This window comes from Globicephala melas, chromosome 14, assembly GCF_963455315.2.
Source record: "Globicephala melas chromosome 14, mGloMel1.2, whole genome shotgun sequence".
In the NCBI taxonomy this organism is placed as follows: domain Eukaryota; kingdom Metazoa; phylum Chordata; class Mammalia; order Artiodactyla; family Delphinidae; genus Globicephala; species Globicephala melas.
The window spans coordinates 43,815,368-43,833,018 of NC_083327.1; the positions used below are offsets into that span (position 1 = coordinate 43,815,368).

Genomic DNA, 17,651 nt, shown 5'->3' on the forward strand with positions numbered 1-17,651 from the left:
TTCCCATATCTCTTCCCTCTTGCGTCTCCCTTCCTCCCACCCTCCCTATCTCACCCCTCTAGGTGGTCACAAACCACCTAGCTGATCTTCCTGTGCTATGTGGCTGCTTCCCACTAGCTAGCTGTTTCACGTTTGGTAGTGTATATATGTCCATGCCACTCTCTCGCTTTGTCCCAGCTTCCCCTTCCCCTTCCCCATACCCTCAAGTCCATTCTCTAGTAGGTCTGTGTCTTTACTCCCATCTTACCCCTAGGTTCTTCATGACCTTTTTAAATTTTTTTTTCTTAGATTCCATATATATGTGTTAGCATACGGTATTTGTTTTTCTCTTTCTGACTTACTTCACTCTGTATGACAGACTTTAGGTCCATCCACCTCACTACAAATAACTCAGTTTCGTTTCTTTGGAATTGACTTCTTTGTGTTTGATCTTAGCTCCTGAGAGTTTGAGATTCAAGGGGAGGAATAAAAAGGAAGGAGTCTGCATGAGATAAACATAACCTAACAGAAGAGGTACTGTGCACTGCTATAGCCATTATTGCACATAAAACGTAATTGCTTGAAAAGGCTTACCCATTCTCATTCCCTTTTAGACAACGGGGCTACCATGTCTCATGGGCACCCGAAAAATTGCAAAGTTTCTAAGATTCTGGATCATGTGAAGGGAGTTACACCTGTGTTGCTTTGAATATCTTTTCTGAAAACTCTCATTTCTCACTTGGCCCTGGAGGGACAAGTAGTTTCTGACATGGGCAGGTTTATGGTTTCAGCTCATCACTTTTATTCATCATGTACACATGGCTTTTGACATTCAATCACTGTACAACGGAACAAAATCCGTGGACCTAAGATGTTCTGATGCAACATTAGTTAGATGGCTCTGACTCCAAGTTTTATAAAATGAACACCCTTCCCCCCAAATTATTTAATCATTATGTAGGCTAGGATTTATTCTCCTGAGTTTTTTGCAGATATTTGCCATTAAAATAAACTCCCTTAAAAAAAAACAAACGGTGTTTCTTGGTAAACTACATCTTTGTGCACTTTAGATGTCACTTGTCAGTTACTGACTTGTTTTTATGTCTTTTGCATTCTCCAGCCAGGATGCACGAAGTCTGTCAGTAGCCTCTTCATACAGTGATGTTCTGAAAGAAGACTTTCAGCCACCATAGACAAGTGCATTCAGATGGACCAGGAAGGGGACTACAGACTTGAATAAACCCCCATTATAGCCTCCTTTCAGTCTGTGGGATCACCACTCTTATGCTTTCTAGTGATTCCAATTGCTGATAATATGTCTCGTCCAACTTAAAGGACATTATAACATAGGACAGCTTTAGTCATATGGCTAGTCAGTGAAGTACTGTCAAACTAGGAAATGATAGTTATACATGCAGAAGATGCAGAAGATACACTGGGTTCCAGGCCAATAATCTGGAGAAAGAGACATTTAAACAAAGATTTTAAAAAACTGTTTGGATTGCCTTATAGTAGGCAATGAACCTTGAATGCATCAGCCTAACCTCCCACTTTCTGAATAAACAGACTGCTAGGTTTAGCATCTGCAGATGATTTATGCTTCCTCTGTAGTAGGAGACTTAGCTTAGGGCAGAGACCCAAGTGATTTCTACAGGTCAGCTTGATGGGGTTAGTTATCTAGGCATAATTGATCAAGGGTTAAAATAAGAACCTATTTAAACCACAAAGTAGCTAGCCTAGGCTTCATAGCAAAGGCTGCTCCAGTTTAAAAATGGGTATTACAGACAAATGTTGGTAAAAATTAGGTACTGGTTCAAAAATATAGTGGGATAGAAACATGATCAAAGTGTTGTTCCTTTGTTGAGGTGGGTTGAATTGGAGGATAGTTTCATTAAGCGTTTGTAGAGAAGGAAGGCATATTCTAGATACAGCTGTTGTGTATGTGAAACACACACAGAAATGGACAGAGGCGTCTCGAGGAGTTTTGCTGCATACCAAGACTCAAATTTCTTATATACTATTTTTGGCTGTCAAAGTAGTGTTTCTTTGACTCAGTGTTAAGGCATGTTTCAAGACAAAAAGAAAACAAAACAAAACAAAAAGAAAACAAATCCACTCAGCTTTATGCAGGTATATGTGGCCTCTGTAAGCTTTGCTCAAATTATTTTCCATTTAGAGCCTCTAGACTGAGTTCAAGTACGTTCTTACTCCTTTCCCTCCCAGCCTCTTCTCTGTTCCTCTACTCTTCTTCTTTAATACCTCATATAACTATGATTTCATTCAACAAGTATTTATTGAGCACTTACTATGTGCCAGGTAATATTTTAGCATACTTAGTGTATATTGGTAGATAAAAATTCTTCCTTTCAGTGGATTTTACATTCTAGCTGGTGGGAGGGGAGAAGTGAAAATAAATGGATCCTTATTTAATTGTAAAGTAATAATTTACTTTTTCACCTGACTCTTTGAAGCCAGAGGACTGTGTTTTGTTCACCTCTGTAGTACACAGTAGGCCTTCAACAAGTATTTGCCTAATGACTGAAAATGGAATTCTGAGTAATGACAATATTAAGAGTCAAAGCCATTTTTAAAAGAGAATATTTGGGCCTTTATTCCTCAGTACTGATTTATGAACTAGTACAGTAATTAGAGCAGTTGCTGGCAGAGTTTCCAATTTTATAGATCTAATTTTGGAAAGTTTTATAGTTGAAACATTGAGTTGTCAAACATACCCAATTTCAATGATCACAATACTTTTTTTTTTTTTTTAATTTACTTTTGTTGTGTTGGGTCTTTGTTTCTATGCGAGGGCTTTCTCTAGCTGTGGCAAGCGGGGCCACTCTTCATCGCGGTGTGCGGGCCTCTCACTATCACGGCCTCTCTTTTTTTTGCAGAGCACAGGCTCCAGACGCGCAGGCTCAGTAGTTGTGGCTCACGGGCCTAGTTGCTCCACGGCATGTGGGATCCTCCCAGACCAGGGCTCGAACCCATGTCCCCTGCATTAGCAGGCAGATACTCAACCACTGCGCCACCAGGGAAGCCCCCGATCACAATACTTTTTAGTCAACGTCCCTGAATCCTATAAACTGTTTTCGGTGAAGGATCTTCTACTCTTGGTTGGTTTCTAAAGCACAAAATAAAAATTAGCCTCTATTTTTAACAGGACTTAAATACCAATATAGTATAAGAGTCAGTAGGGCTTTAAATTTAGGGTTTTAGTGAAGCTTTGTACTTTAATATTCAAAATAACCCTTAAATGGTCTTAACTTAGATATTTATATTTAGTATCCATACAAATGTTGCTCCTTAGAATTTCCTTTTTGTAAAATCTCCCTGAAGTACAGATAAGCTCCTGAATTTTTTTTTTTTTTTCTAAATACGCTTGTTAGGATGATCAGTATTTGAGAATGAAGATGGTACACTGCCTAGTGGGGGGTCGTGAACGCAGCTGGTGGTCACATTGTCCTTGTGGATAATGATAAGTATCAAACTAGTGGGTTGGCCACATCCTTTGTGGAATCTCCACTGTTTACCTTGCTCAGGCTGTCCTGGGAAGCCCCCTTGTTCTTTAGCTTATGTCCACTAGAGGGTGAGTGGGAGAGAGGAAAAAAAACACCAAAAGACGTTTAGCAAGTCTGCTAAACAGTTTGATGATGGAAGTTTTTTGGAGGATCAATTTAGGATTTCTTTATTCATATTCATCTTGTCTCTTATTACCATGGATACATAAGTTGATTTTTATGGATACAGCATTTATAAGTGGCAAGTTAAAAGATGGCAGTATATTATACTGAGTCTATTTTTACAACTTGAAAAATAAATGTCGTCCAGGTAACTTAAAGCAGCATTGTGAAAACACACTAGGCTTTCTCAGTGAAAACAGCTTCCAGACATGCAACATCATATTTTTTTGCTTCAGATTTTAGACCTTCAGTAAATATTTTTGAATTGGGTTCCATGAGTGTGAGAAAATATATTAGGTTCTTGGACTAACATTCTACTGATAACGCTGCAATAAGCTGATCTGTTTATATATCTCGAGTGATACACTTAAGTAATGAAAATAGCAAATGTCACATAAGTCAAGGACTGCTAGTTTGAGTGTTCTTCGCAGCCCTTCTTAAAGTTAGCGGCAGCTACCTATGCACTGCGGTTTGATGATGTTAGGAAGGTGGTACATGTTGCTCAAAATATTGACCATCTATTTTGATGTTTGGAATCCCACCATTATATGTTCATGCTTAGTAAAAATTACCAGATGAGGGCAAGATAGGGCAGGGGAGGGGGAATAACAGGGGCAGTGGGAGACAGGACAAGTTTCTATTATACGAAGGAATGGATGGAAACTGCAATTAACTTTAAAATTTAGAATGTATATAAAATCCTAAATTTGATTGCATATACTTTTCAAGTACTCTACAACTCACAGTTGTATATAGGGTAAAGCACAAAAAAAGAAAGAGGGAAGGAAGCAAGGGAGGAAGGAAGGAAGGAAGGAAAGGGGAAGATCCAGAGTGTCACTATAATCAGAAATTACTAATTTACATGGTTAATTGTGTTTCTGTCTTTGGCACCCAAACACCTCCACCACCCCTGCCCCCCACACCCTCCACACTCAGACACAAAAAAAATGACACACAGTTCCAGACCGGGGACCAATGTTTGGCACTGGACTATTTCTTATTCCTTATACAATCTGCCTGTTTAAAACAACAACAACAACAAAAACACTTTTATAGTTAATGTTTTTCTTTCTTTTTGTAACCATAGACACTCTCATGTAGCACAAGCTCAATTCCAGCCAAACTCTGTGTGTGTTTTTAAATAAAGAAAACGGGTCTTCTAGTTCTGTGTTAGCAAAGTCACCTCTTTTACTGCCACTGCTAATGCTAAACATGTAATAATACTTTATTGTCATGAGCAGGAATCTGCTTCGCTAATTAAATGCAGCTGTCAGTAATTACTACTTGTCAGTGTAATCTATTTTAGGGAGCTCTACTTTAAATGATAAAAGATGGGCCTGATATTGAGAGGGTGGGATAGGCAAGGTGACTGCTTACTTCCTCAGATCAGAAACTCACTCTTTTGTGATGAATGAGTAACTTTATTGTAACTTTATCTTAACTAGGTTATCCTGTATTTCTCTGGTGCATGAGTGACAAAGTTTGCAATTACATAGTTTTTCTTTTTTTTAATATCTGAAATCTAAATGTCACCACCTTTGTCACACCAACAAGTACTATGACTTTCACAGAGCTAAAAATGCGTCGTGATGGTAATCTATAAGAAAAGCATCAACGGTGAAGTCACTGTAACCTCTACTATCAAATATTGAGCTCAGTATAAACGTACCTGCTAATTCTCACAAACTGGATTAGACACAGAAGAGGATCACTGTGAAAGGTGGGCAGGGGGAGGGGGAGTAGTAACTGTTTCTTGTAAGCATTTTTCACTGATATTCAACCAGGTTTTCTCTGGGGAAATGTTTAAACTTTAGGTTAGGTCTTTGAAATCTGCGAATGAAAAAATAAATGCATGGTGTTTGCTTGTAATATTAATTTATCTTAACTGATTCTGAAATGAACCTCAAACTCTTTAAAGCTCTACATCTGCAGGACTAAAAGCAATGTCAGGACAAGGGTAATGGCAGCCTGATTCGCTCCATGGGATAGGTGCTGGGGCTGCCACAGATGCTGGCATTGTGTCTAGGGTCTAAGGGGAGCAGACCTTTTGCCCTCACCTCCCCTTACTTCCCGTGACATTTAAAATGAATGTGGTGGCAGTGGGGCAGGGAAGCTGCAGTCTCAAGGAGAGAAGTGATGGAGTGGTGGAAGTATCAATGGAGAAAACTAAGCACAGCAGGGAGTATGAGGGAGGCTTGGCGCACAGGTGGCTTTACCCCACACAGCCTGAAAGACTTATCACACCCCTCACAGCATCCTGACTGCCTCATCCTTCTTCTCCCACCATCTGTTTTACATCCAACACTCAATAGTCCTCGTGTTGCTGGATAATTAATTGTCTTGTTATAGGTCCCAACGAATTTGGCAGCTACCCTTCTGAATACAGCACATTATTTCAATAGAATTAATAATTTGGTTGTTCATCCCAGGTGAAAAAAAAAAAAAAAAAAGCTTTCCAGATGGAAAAATAATGAACAAAAGCAGAAACACCTAAGTGTATTTCTGAAATACAGTAGGCAAAAGACTCTAACTTGTATTCTTTTTCCCAGTACTCCTTCTTTGGGTAAGAGATGAAAGGTCTGGGGGGAATGGTATAAATTCTCCCTTTTCATGGCGTAAGTGTTAACCTCCTTTACTGAGAAAATGTGAGCTATTCCAGATAGTTCTAAAAAACCAAAATGTTAAAAATTCCAAGGGATCAGCATCTCAGTCAAAGAGGATACATTGAATGGCCACTAAGCTCCTTAAAAAGTATTCAAAGGAAAAAACCAAGAAGACAAATATGGATAGTGGTGGAACCTCTGAGAGTTTCTGACTTTCATGTGTTCCTACAACCACAATTTCACTGCATCTTGAATAGCCTGTCATGTGCCAGACTCAGTCTTTTGAATCAGCTAAATGCTATTCCTGGATTATAGTAGGTGTTCAATGAATTAGCGGCCGAATGTAGGAGTGATGATTTGGAACTACGGTCATGATATTGTTTCTTGCTGCTCACACCAGCTGGTTGAAGCTGGCAAGCGACACTCAGTGTCAAGTGTTTAGACAGCAGGGACAGAGGTATACTTCCCACTTGTGGACTGGTGATGACAGGGGTGGGGAGAACATAGACCTTGTTTTCTCATATGAGCATTGACAGGGCAACACACTCACAAAGATCTCCAGTTCCTTTCTCTGCACTACACCCCCTCCTGCATCAGGGTCCCTTTTGCCAACTTGGGTTTTAAGACCCACTTGGCTCTCTTCTCGAACAACAAAAAATGTCCTTCTCCTCAAGCCGACTTTCAGTAACAAAGGCATCCTGGCACAAAGACTATAGCATGTACAGCTACCAGCATGTCTTTCCCAGCCCTGTGCTGGGTGAGGGATGAAGGTGCAGGCCTAGGCACTGGTGGCGGTTAGGACGAGTATGTGTATATGTACTTTGGGGGTTCATTAACAAATAAACCAACAATTCAATAAACTACATATAATAGAGGATCAGAAAGGTAACCCATCCTGGCTTGGAGGGAGGTGAGTAGGTTACAAAGAAGGAGAAGAGTAAGAAAACAAAAAGAAGTGGTGAGGAAGACAAGAAGTTAGACAAGCAGAGAATCCCCTTGCAGAGGGGCCGGCATGTACAATGGCTTGAAAGTGTGAAAGAGCACGCTCTATTCTTTGCTTGGAATCACCCAACTGAAGGGACCTCAGGTTGAGTGACAGGAGATGAGTCCCAGGCTGGGCCACTGAAAACAGTAAGGACTCTGAAAGTTGAGCTAGCTTGAACTCTACCCTGAAGGCAAAGGATGCTACAGGTTATTAAGCAGGGGAATTACATGATCAGGTTTGCATTCAGAAAAAATTTCAGAAGCATTGAAGAGGATGGAGACCTGAAGCTAATAAGGAAGCTAGTAATTCAGGTGAGAAGTTCTGATGGCCCGAACTAAAGTAGGAGCATTGGGGCTGGTAATAGGTAGATGTTCAAAAGGCAACACTGTCATGTCTTGGTGACAAACTAGAGGAAGAGAAGGAAAAATACAAGATGATCCCCAGTTACCTGTGTTCCTACTCTGATCCTTTAACTATTTTTCCTGGTTTCTCAGTTTTCTTCGGTATCTGGACAGATGCTGCTACCAATACAGAAGAGCAAAATAACATAAAGTATTTGAGAAGAGGTAACATTAAGAAAGTAATGGTGTGCGGGACTTTCTTGGTGGCGCAGTGGTTAAGAATCCGCCGGCTGATGCAGGCGACACGGGTTCAATCCCTGGTCGGGGAAGATCCCACAAGCCACGGAGCAACTAAGCCCGTGCGCCACAAATACTGAGACCACGCACCACAACTACCGAAGCCTGTGCACTTGGAGCCCGTGCTCTGCAACAAGGGAAGCCACCGCAATGAGAAGCCTGTGAACCGCAATGAAGAGTAGCCCCTGCTCGCCACAACTAGACAAAGCCCGCACGCAGCAACGAAGACCCAATGCAGCCAAAAATAAATAAAATAAATAAATTTATTAAAAAAAAAGAAATGGTGTATGAAAATTCTTAAACTTTTTTTTGCTTGTTTGTTTTTAACATCTTTATTGGAGTATAATTGTTTTACAATGTTGTGTTAGTTTCTGCTGAACCTAGGATAGGAATAAAGATGCAGACGTAGAGAATGGACTTGAGGACACGGGAAGGGGGAAGGGTAAGCTGGGACGAAGTGAGAGAGTAGAAAATTCTTAAACTCTTGATCTTATTGTTGGTAAGTACAGAGTTGGGTGTCCCTTATTTAAAGGATGCCAGTAGTTGTAGAATTCAGAAACTCCAAAACTAAATGCTGTCTAGTAACCTTTGACTGTCTAGTCATCCATTTCAGAGTAAACGGTGTATAAAAATAAGTACTTGATTAAGAAAACATAATTCTGTCTGCAGAAAGTCAAGAAATAATCATTACAGCTAATACTTATTAAAATTTTATGATGTGCCAGATACTGCTACCAGAACAGGGCAATAATGTTCTTCATTTTACAGAGTCAGATGTCAGGGTTAAGTGCTCACTGCAGATCTAGGCTAGATTTGGGAACAGAGGAATATAATCGTAACCTGAATAAAAATGAAATGAAAATAAGTACTGCCCCTGGCTACCAATCCATCTGCCGGCCCTTCACCCCCTCGCACCCCCTTATCTGCCCTGTTTTCTGCCTCCACCTCCCTCCTTGTGTCTTTCCAGCCTGGATCCCTCACCTCTCTGCTTTCCAGGTTCTGACGCCTGAAGGAAGAAGCTCCGAGTCTCCCCCCACTTATACCATGTGCCAAGTAGCACGGAGAAAAGGGTGACAAGGACACAATCCAGCACAATCCCTGCTCTTGAGAGGTACTCAGGCAGGTGGCCCATGGAACAGTCCTCGGGCCTTTTCCAGCTATTCTTAGGAGGAAGGAACCCTTCAGACCCCCAGGAACCCTGGAGCTCCCCGTAGTGAGCCTTTCTGCTTATGCACACTGTGTCCGTGAGATGGAGAGCCCCTTCCCAGTGCCCTTTGGTCCTATACTATTTCATTCAGCTCAGAAAAAGTGAGGCAGTTAGGAAGTTCAGGTCACAGGCGGCTGGCTCACCAGATGAAGAAATTCTACTAGCATGGATTGGTAGTTCCCTACCACTGCATACAGAGCATAAACGCAACTATTTAGCAGGATCTTGGCAACCAATTTAAATCTACTGAAAAACAGATCCAACCATTTACTAAAAATTAATATGGTCTCATTCTTTGCTTTTGTGGCCGTTGTACATACACAGGAAAATAGTGTGATAGGACAAAGCCAGGAAAGTAAATTTTATTGAAGATAAACCCCTCTTTTGTTGCAGGGAGGACACAGCGAAATAGGAAGGCGTGGGTTTCAAGGCCCAGAAATACAGTGAGGTGCCTGGGGGCTAAATGCTACTCAGAAGTCTGCTGGTGTGGCTAAGTGTAGGCTCTGGGTCAGATGACATGGGTTTGTATCATGGCTCCACCCCTCTAGTTAGAAGACATCTCTGGGCCTCAGTTTCCTTATCTGTGAAATGGAAATACTAATGACACATACCCTATTGAATGCACTGTGGGAAAGAAATGTGTTAAGACCTGTACAAAGCTTGGTACATTAGTAAATGTTAATTAAATGTTAGCTATTATCATTTATTATTTTTACAAAGATAAAGAGGTAAATAGGTATATCCATTAGGACAAAATAACATGGAGGAACATAGTTTTAAGCTTTATAAGTCTGTAAAGTGAGGATAGCCAGGTGGCTACCAGAATTAAATACATTACAGAAAAATAATCTAAGAATAAAATTAAACTTTTAAATGAAGTTACTCAAATTTAATCATCAGAGTTAGGAAATAGCTTTTTAAACCATGAACCCTATATGGTATACAAGTATAAAAGGAAAGAAATTTCTGTGCATCCTAATACTTCAACTCATGTGGTATAAAAAGATAAATATAAATAGGTCAATGCTTTTAGCAAACCTTTTGTTCTTCCCCATTAACTGTATTTGTATAAGAGGATATATCTTTCAAAGAATTATGTAAACATACATAGCTGGGCCTTGCAAGAAAAAACTGTGCAGTAGCTGTCCCAAAAGCCTCCTCTCAATTTCTATGCTTGACGCAGGCCTTGAAATCCAGTAACATTTTAATCACGCTTAACTCTAGAACACATATTTCTTCTCTTCATACCCTTCTCTCAACAGTGAGACAGTCCAGAGAACCTATGCTTTGTAATGGAGAACAACCAATTCAAGATACACACATACATAAAGACAGATTGATAAACAGATATAGAGAGAATAATGTACCCATTATGTTTAACCATTGCTGATGATACTACAGTGATATTAAAGATGATAACAGCGATATCAATTACTACTTGCTGAATCTTCACTATACATGATACTGTATGCTAGGCACTTCACATATATTATCAAATCTAGATATAGGGAAATCTAGAACTGCTATTTCCATAACCACATAACAGATAAGATTACTAAGAATTAGACAAGTTCAGTAATCTGTCCAAGATCCCACAGCTAACAAGCCATGAAGCAGGGAATCTAATGCAGCCAGCTCTGACTCCAGTACTTATAATAAATACCTTATTTATATTGAGGCGCATTCAGAATTATTGTGCTTTTTTTATTGACTTGACTTATGCTATGGCAAACAGCATTACAATGACATTTTAATATGTTCGTAAATAGTTCCCCAAACTATACTCAAATAGTAAAGTTGTTAATATTTATGATAGAAGAGTTGTGCTACCCCATTAGCAGTGTAAAGATTCTGTTAGTTAATGTTAATTATGTCTTATATGCCTTTTTTTTTAACATCTTTATTGGAGTATAATTGCTTTACAATGGTGTGTTAGTTTCGGCTTTATAACAAAGTGAATCAGCTATACATATACATATATCCCCATATCTCTTCCCTCTGTGTCTCCCTCCCTCCCACCCTCCCTACCCCACCCCTTTAGGTGGTCACAAAGCACCCAGCTGATCTCCCTGTGCTATGTGGCTGCTTCCCACTAGCTATCTATTTTACATTTGGTAGTGTACTTATATGCCTTTTTAAAATAAAAGGTACAATTACAGGCAGTTTTCCTTTTCTCAAATTCTAAATTTAAACACTTTAATCAATTTATTATTTTACTTTCCTTCCCCATCATCTTCCTTCATCTCAGGCCACTCAATCTTAAAAAGAGTATTATTCCACAGGGTTTCATAGATGGTGATGTCCTGAGGTCATCACAGCGAAGGAAAAAGCCTGTACAATATTGAATCACAATCTTAAAACTATGCAATTTTAAAGACAGGTAAAACTTCTGGACTATCAACTTCTAGAATACCCTTCATCACTTTGTGCAGTAAACATTAATTGGATGCCTACTGTATGCCAAATGGGTCAGAGCAGAATAAGTCTCATTTCACACTTTCACATTAAACTCTGATTCCTTTGGCAAGTACCATATAGGAACACGTAACACTGACCTCTATGCAAGAAGCCGACATTATAAGGATATTAATGGCAAGCATAAAACATGCAATATCAGAACCTCTGAGCTATTAAAACTACTTAAATATGGCATCAGTTCTTAAGTTACCTAATGTTAAAAAGTAGTTGAACCTAAGAAAATTGTTGAGTCCATTAAAAACTGCATTAAGCTATAGCACTGCTCTAGCATTGCTCTAGATCAGGTTATTTCTGTCCTTCATGCCAATCATCTTCCTTACAAATTCCTTAAGAATTCACTCTAACTTGAACTGTCATAAATCTCAGTTGCCTGAATGCATTTACTTTACAACTTAACTTGGTCCCCCTTTGGTTCCCTGTTTTAAGTAAACTTAAAAAAAAACACATCTGTCCAAGAGCAGCGGCACAGCACAGTGGACTGCCTGGGCGCAAAGGCCAGCTCTGCCGTTTAGCAGGTGTGGGGCTAAAGCCATTTATTTAGGCTTGCTGAGCCTCACTTCCTCACCTCCTCAATGAGGATAATAACAAAAACATCCGCTTTACCTATTTATTTTCCCTCTGGGGAGAGCAGGGCGGCTACCAGAATTAAGTGAGTTAATATTAGCAGAGTTCTTTGGACAGTGTCAGGCACATACTAGAGGTTATGATAAGTGTTTTTTAAATAAATTGTTCAAAAAAGTTTGGTACACTCCCAATTTTTTAACATCAGACTAGTTGAGCATTTAATAAGTATCATTCTCCAGATAAGGATGACTTCACAAACCGCATATGCCACAAAGCGGGACTCTCTTCCTATTGTACAAAGTTATGAGACAAAACGTAGATACATACTTAAACATACACAAGTATATAAAGTATACAAGTAGATAGAGATGTGCTCTAGATATATACACGTGCTCATATGTACATAAATATTTATACAGAAGCATGTGTGTATATTGATGTAACTTACCAACCTCCCACACACAATCCAGGTAAAATGCCCTAAAGTCAAACCAACTCTGCCAACATCTCTTAATACTGACAGAGCTTTCTTTTGTAAAACTTTTCAAGAAGAGGGAAAATAATCCATTGTACCAAATGTTAGTTAAGACGTGATAATGGAACTTGCATATGAGATTTAAAGAGGTCCATTTACCCTGCCTAATACATTATGGGGATCTCCAGATATAATCTTTTACTTCTACTTTCGATAAGTATTAGCTGCTCTGAAATGATTTTGAGTTAGATCAGTGATTTTCAAGTGTAGTTCTTAATATCTTGCTTTAATTGCACTCCTGCTGTAAAGGTTAGGATAACCTCATGACCCTCAGAAACAAATATCGGTTCTAGACTGAGCAAAATTTGTCAACAATTAAACTGGATTTCAGTGGGAAAGAAGTTATACTTTTGCTGGTTTTAAAGAATTTGTATTAAATTCACAGAGGAATTACAATGTAGGATTTTTCTAAACAGTAACAATTTAGGTCATAGTGAAAGTTTAACTAATGATTTTGGTTTTGAGGTCCCCCTCACCACCAAAAAAAAGGACAGAACTTGAATGAAGATAAATCTGAGGTTTGACAATCATTTACTTAACTTGACTTGCTCTCTCCTTTCAGACTATTCACCTTTTCTTAAAACAAAACAAGCTATAATTCCGTTACCAATCAATAACTCCTCACTTAATTGCAATAATCTCAGAATATGAAATATTTGAATAAAGTATTAAATAGAAAATTTAAAAATCATGCATAAATAAAATATACAAGTATTCACATAATTTCAGTGGCACAAGAGTGTTACTGCTTACACTCTATTCCCCGTTTTAAGCATCATTTTTAGCAAGTGTCCCCTTTACTAAGGGATTGCTATCTCCTTTTACTAGGAAGTTACCTTGAGAGTTACTTCATTCATGAATGAACATCCGTAAAATAAAAGAACACTCTGGCAGACCTACCAACAGAGTCAAAGAAAATTCTTCTCAAATAAAATTTCCATAAGGTATTACCCTTTTTCTAAAGAATCCTAAATAACCATTTTTGTTAATCTGCTCTTTTACATATAACTGCACTTGTAAGAGAGGTTACTGTTCCTGAGATTATAAAAATAAAAAGATGAGAAAAGGAGCATAATATTTGTTGCATTCTAGGAATTCGGGTTAGCTTTCTCAATGCAACAGGAACATTTGCATTTACTCATAAATGAATACTAATGACATATGCAGATCTGGCACTGCTTCATAGAAATCACACACAGAAAGCTAGAGCAGTGCACAGATAGTTCTATTTCTCCAAAGTATTCAAAGAGTGAGAAGATTAAAGTCAACATCAATTCTCTGAAGTTGAGTCATAGCTAAATGACACGGTGTGTTAAGAATAATGGTGGGATTTATGGTGAAAGCGAACTTAGCTATTGAACATCTTGTATGATTTTTGAGTCAACAGCTCATGATTGACCACCTACTTTGGGCAAAATGCTGCTTCCTTAAATAAGTCACTGTTCTGCAGTTCTTTTTACATTATACAGTGTAGGAGTAAGCATCCAGCTTCCACTGGAAACCCTTCCTTGCTATTTAAAATAACACTCAGCTCAGCTTTGCATATGTGTGTACTCCTGTGCTCCTTTTTGAATGAGTGGAAATTCAGTGAGTAAGAAGATTATTCATTCAAAAACATCTGTGTATGCCTGCAAAATGGTACGGACAATGATGCAAGCACAGTCAACTCACTGTGGGCATCACCTGCTCACAAAGAAGTCAAAGGGACTTCTAAGGGAAGTGTCAAAGGGACACTAAAATTTAAGAATGAGGTGTGGCTTAACCTAGAAACCACGATCCTAGTACTTCTGCAAAACTCTGAAGAGTATGCTTGTGGTTTCCCATATTATCTCCTTTAGGCACCTATTTGAAAATATTACTTTATATTATTGATGATGTTTCTATATATTTTATTAATCCAGGAAAGAGTATTTTTTTAAATAGCCCAGAGTAATCTGGAAAGGGCCAGAGCAGTTTTCTTGTTCACTGCTAAGAGTCCCTGCACTGGAGACAGTTAAATTTAAGCAACAGTTTCCTTCCCATCATTATGTTTCTTATACTGTCTTCCTGTGTCTCCATCAGTTCACTAGTGAATGACTTCATATCCCTAAAGCCTACCCTGCCGCACATTCAGTCACTTTAAGCAAGGTCCATTTGTAAACAGAGGGAGAAAGGTAAGTAGATCGCTTTCATTTCTCCTTTTAAGAGCATTACCAGGAGGAACCACTACGGCAACTTAAAAAAAAAATCTGCTACAACATAATTGACGCCAATAAAAACATTAAAAATAGTTTTGATATCCAATTTTGTAAGCCCTTTTATTATCTTCAACTTTTTCTTGGAATAGAAGCTGAATATACTTGAAATAAATGGTACTGTGGAAACATTCGTCTAAAGCCCTGAAATATGTCAAAGCTACTGAGCAAAAAAGCTTTCAGAAGCACCCGCTTTAAATTACTTCTAGCAAATCAGTTCAGAAAGGAGCACCGTGAGAGAAAGAACGCCCACCCACTCTCGCTCCCACCCCAATCCGACCCTGAATGCTATTTATCCGACTAAGTTTACATAAATCAGAGAAGAGTTACAGTGCAATTAAATGTATCCACGAAGTAATATGATATAAAGCACTTTGCAAATATTAAACCTCCCCTTAAGGGATCAATGTTTTCCATGAAGAAGCTGGAGGGTGGGGAGGAGAAAAGCAGAAGGGAGGGAGGGTGAGAGAGAGAAAGAGTCCGACCCACCGGGTGAGTACTGAGGAGACCGGGATCTGAGCAGCTTCTCTTGGGTGGGTGCCCTGAAGCACTCAATGAGGGAAGCCAGAGAGCGGAGCCCACCAAGGTGAAGTGATTCCGGAGTCGTGACAGAGGTTTGCTCGCTGTGCACCTGGAACCGCCAGGTAGAGGCATCCGCAGGGGGCTGGGCGCTCCTTCCTGGCTTCCCCAAACCAATGCGGTCGCCCAAGTCCCAGAAACAGAAGTCTCTGCGCTCCAGTTAGTAGCCACAGCGACCTCGCGCACCTCTGAGTAACAACGGTATGACCACACACTCCATTGCATTTATCTCCTGAGTATGTGTGTGTGAGTGTGTGTGTGTGTGTGTGTATGTGTGTCGGGGGTGGGTGGGAAGGGCTGCGTGAACTGCGTGCACTGGGGCTACCCTGGGGCGGGGACCGGTACTTCGAGGGGTGGGGGCCGGCGGGGCGGAGAACGCACCCCACCCGCAAGTTCACCGCGCCTTTGCCTGCCCTGTGCTTGTCCTCCTTGGGCCTCGCAGCCCCCCACTCGCCCAAAGCCGTCTCGCGCTCCAAGCGACAGCCCCACAATCACCCCGGCAAGGGGCTGAGGGCGGGCCCCCAAACTCTGCTGTGCGCAGTTAACGCGTGTTTCCAACCTCCCTCAAAGACAGCCCAGAGCGCTGCGACCGGCTCGAGGAGAGACAGACAGACAGACTGACACGGACAACTCTCTCAATCTACCCAGAGAATCCTCCCTAACGTTTCCCATCTCGCACTAGTTTAACCTCGAGCCCCAGAGAACGTCTCAAAAGTCTCCTTCAGGGAATGCCCAAGAGAACCGCGCCCCACAAAGCGCTTTGGCCGGCATCACACGGATGTCTCTCCTCGGCGACCTCCCCTCTTGTCATTTCCCCCCAAATCTACGAAGCTTCAGCCCCCTGTGCTCGAGCCCCTCCCCGGAGCGAGACGGGCAGCGCGCCCTGCTCACCAACGTCCCCGGCGGCGGCAGCGTGGGCGGGAGCCCAGGGCGCGTGGGCCAGCAGCTGGTCGCGCCGGGCCACAGGGCGTCTCCTGCAGTCCCGTTGGCAGTTGGTGCAGTAGTTCCGGACGTCCGGGCTTCGGCTCCACGGGGAGCGAGGCGCTCGAATGCGAGCGAGCCAGCGGGGCTGTGCGTGCGCGCGTGAGAGTAAGAGGCAGGCGGGCCCTACACGCAGGCGGCGGCGGCTGCGAGGTCTGGGGCGGGGAGCCAGGAAGGGGAGGAGGCGCGCGAGAAGTAGTGGAGTTTAGGGCGCGTTTCCCGCACTTCCCCTGGAGGCTGGAGCCAGGTACGGCAGGGCGCGCTCCCGCGGCGCGGGCACGGTAGGGGCGGCCGCGGGAGCCCGAGTCCGCGCAGTGCCTGGGCCCGCAGCGCCTCTGCGGGAGGAGCTGAGCATCCTCCTCGCCCCACGCGGGCACCGGCGCGGCCCCAGTCTCTGACCGCCGAGCGGAGAACCTCCTGCGTCCTCAGTGACAGGTCCTTGGGCAGCTTGCTTCCTCCCAATTGCCTAAAACCAACAGTCAGTGCGGCTGGGATCTTCCCTTCCGGGGTCTTGGAGCCGCCGGGGCCAAGCTGCGTGGGCGCCCGGCTCCCCGCGGCTGGTGCTGTCACGGCCGCCGCCCGGCTCCCGGCGGCTGCCTCCCGGAGACGTGCCCAGCTGTGTGCGCGTGTGTGTGTCTAAGCGAATCTCTTCCCCTCCATCACTCGGGCGCGCGGGAGGGATCGGGTCCCCGGCGACCAGCTGCGGAGTGGCTGCCAGTCCCCACCCTCCCCGCTCTCTCCCCACCCACCCCGCCCCTACTCCTCCTAGCCCTCGTCCTCCTCCCCTGCTCCTCCTCCAGCTGCCGCTCTGGAGCTCCCAAAGGCAGGGGAGAAACCGCAGCGAAAAGGGCGGGGAAGGGTGGGGAAGGAAGCGCAGGTGTCTTCAGCCGAGAGCGGGCCCGCCCACACGGGAGCAGCTTGCTGCAGGGGGAGGGCAGGGCCTTAGGCGGAGAAGGGGAAGGAGAGGATTTACGCGGAGGCCGAGGTCCTGCGGCTGAACCGCAGCGCGTCCCACCAGGAGCGCGGTGAGGAGGCCGGGTGGGCGCTCAGGGCTCCCCGGCCAACTGAAGTCGCAGCTTGGGGAACCCGCGGAGTGACCAGGGTGGCAGAACCCGGGAACACAGAAGTCGGAGAAGCTGAGACCGGTCTCTCCCGGGTCAGAGGGGCCTAGACCTGGAGCTTGGG

At 42.6% G+C, this 17,651-nt stretch overlaps 1 protein-coding gene across 6 annotated transcripts in view; it reads right to left on the reverse strand.

Moving 5' to 3' along the window:
- HS3ST5 (heparan sulfate-glucosamine 3-sulfotransferase 5) overlaps nucleotides 1–17,173 on the reverse strand; it is a 292,419-nt gene extending 275,246 nt beyond the window's left edge. For 5 of the 6 annotated variants that reach the window (XM_060283542.1, XM_060283540.1, XM_030882800.2 and 2 more), the window contains exon 1: nucleotides 16,377–17,173. The gene's annotated coding sequence lies outside the window, so the exon portion shown is untranslated. Of the gene's footprint in view, nucleotides 1–15,395; nucleotides 15,644–16,376 lie in introns of those variants that run through there. The other variant, XM_060283538.1, reaches the window with a different exon arrangement.
- Between the last annotated feature and the right edge of the window lie 478 nt (nucleotides 17,174–17,651).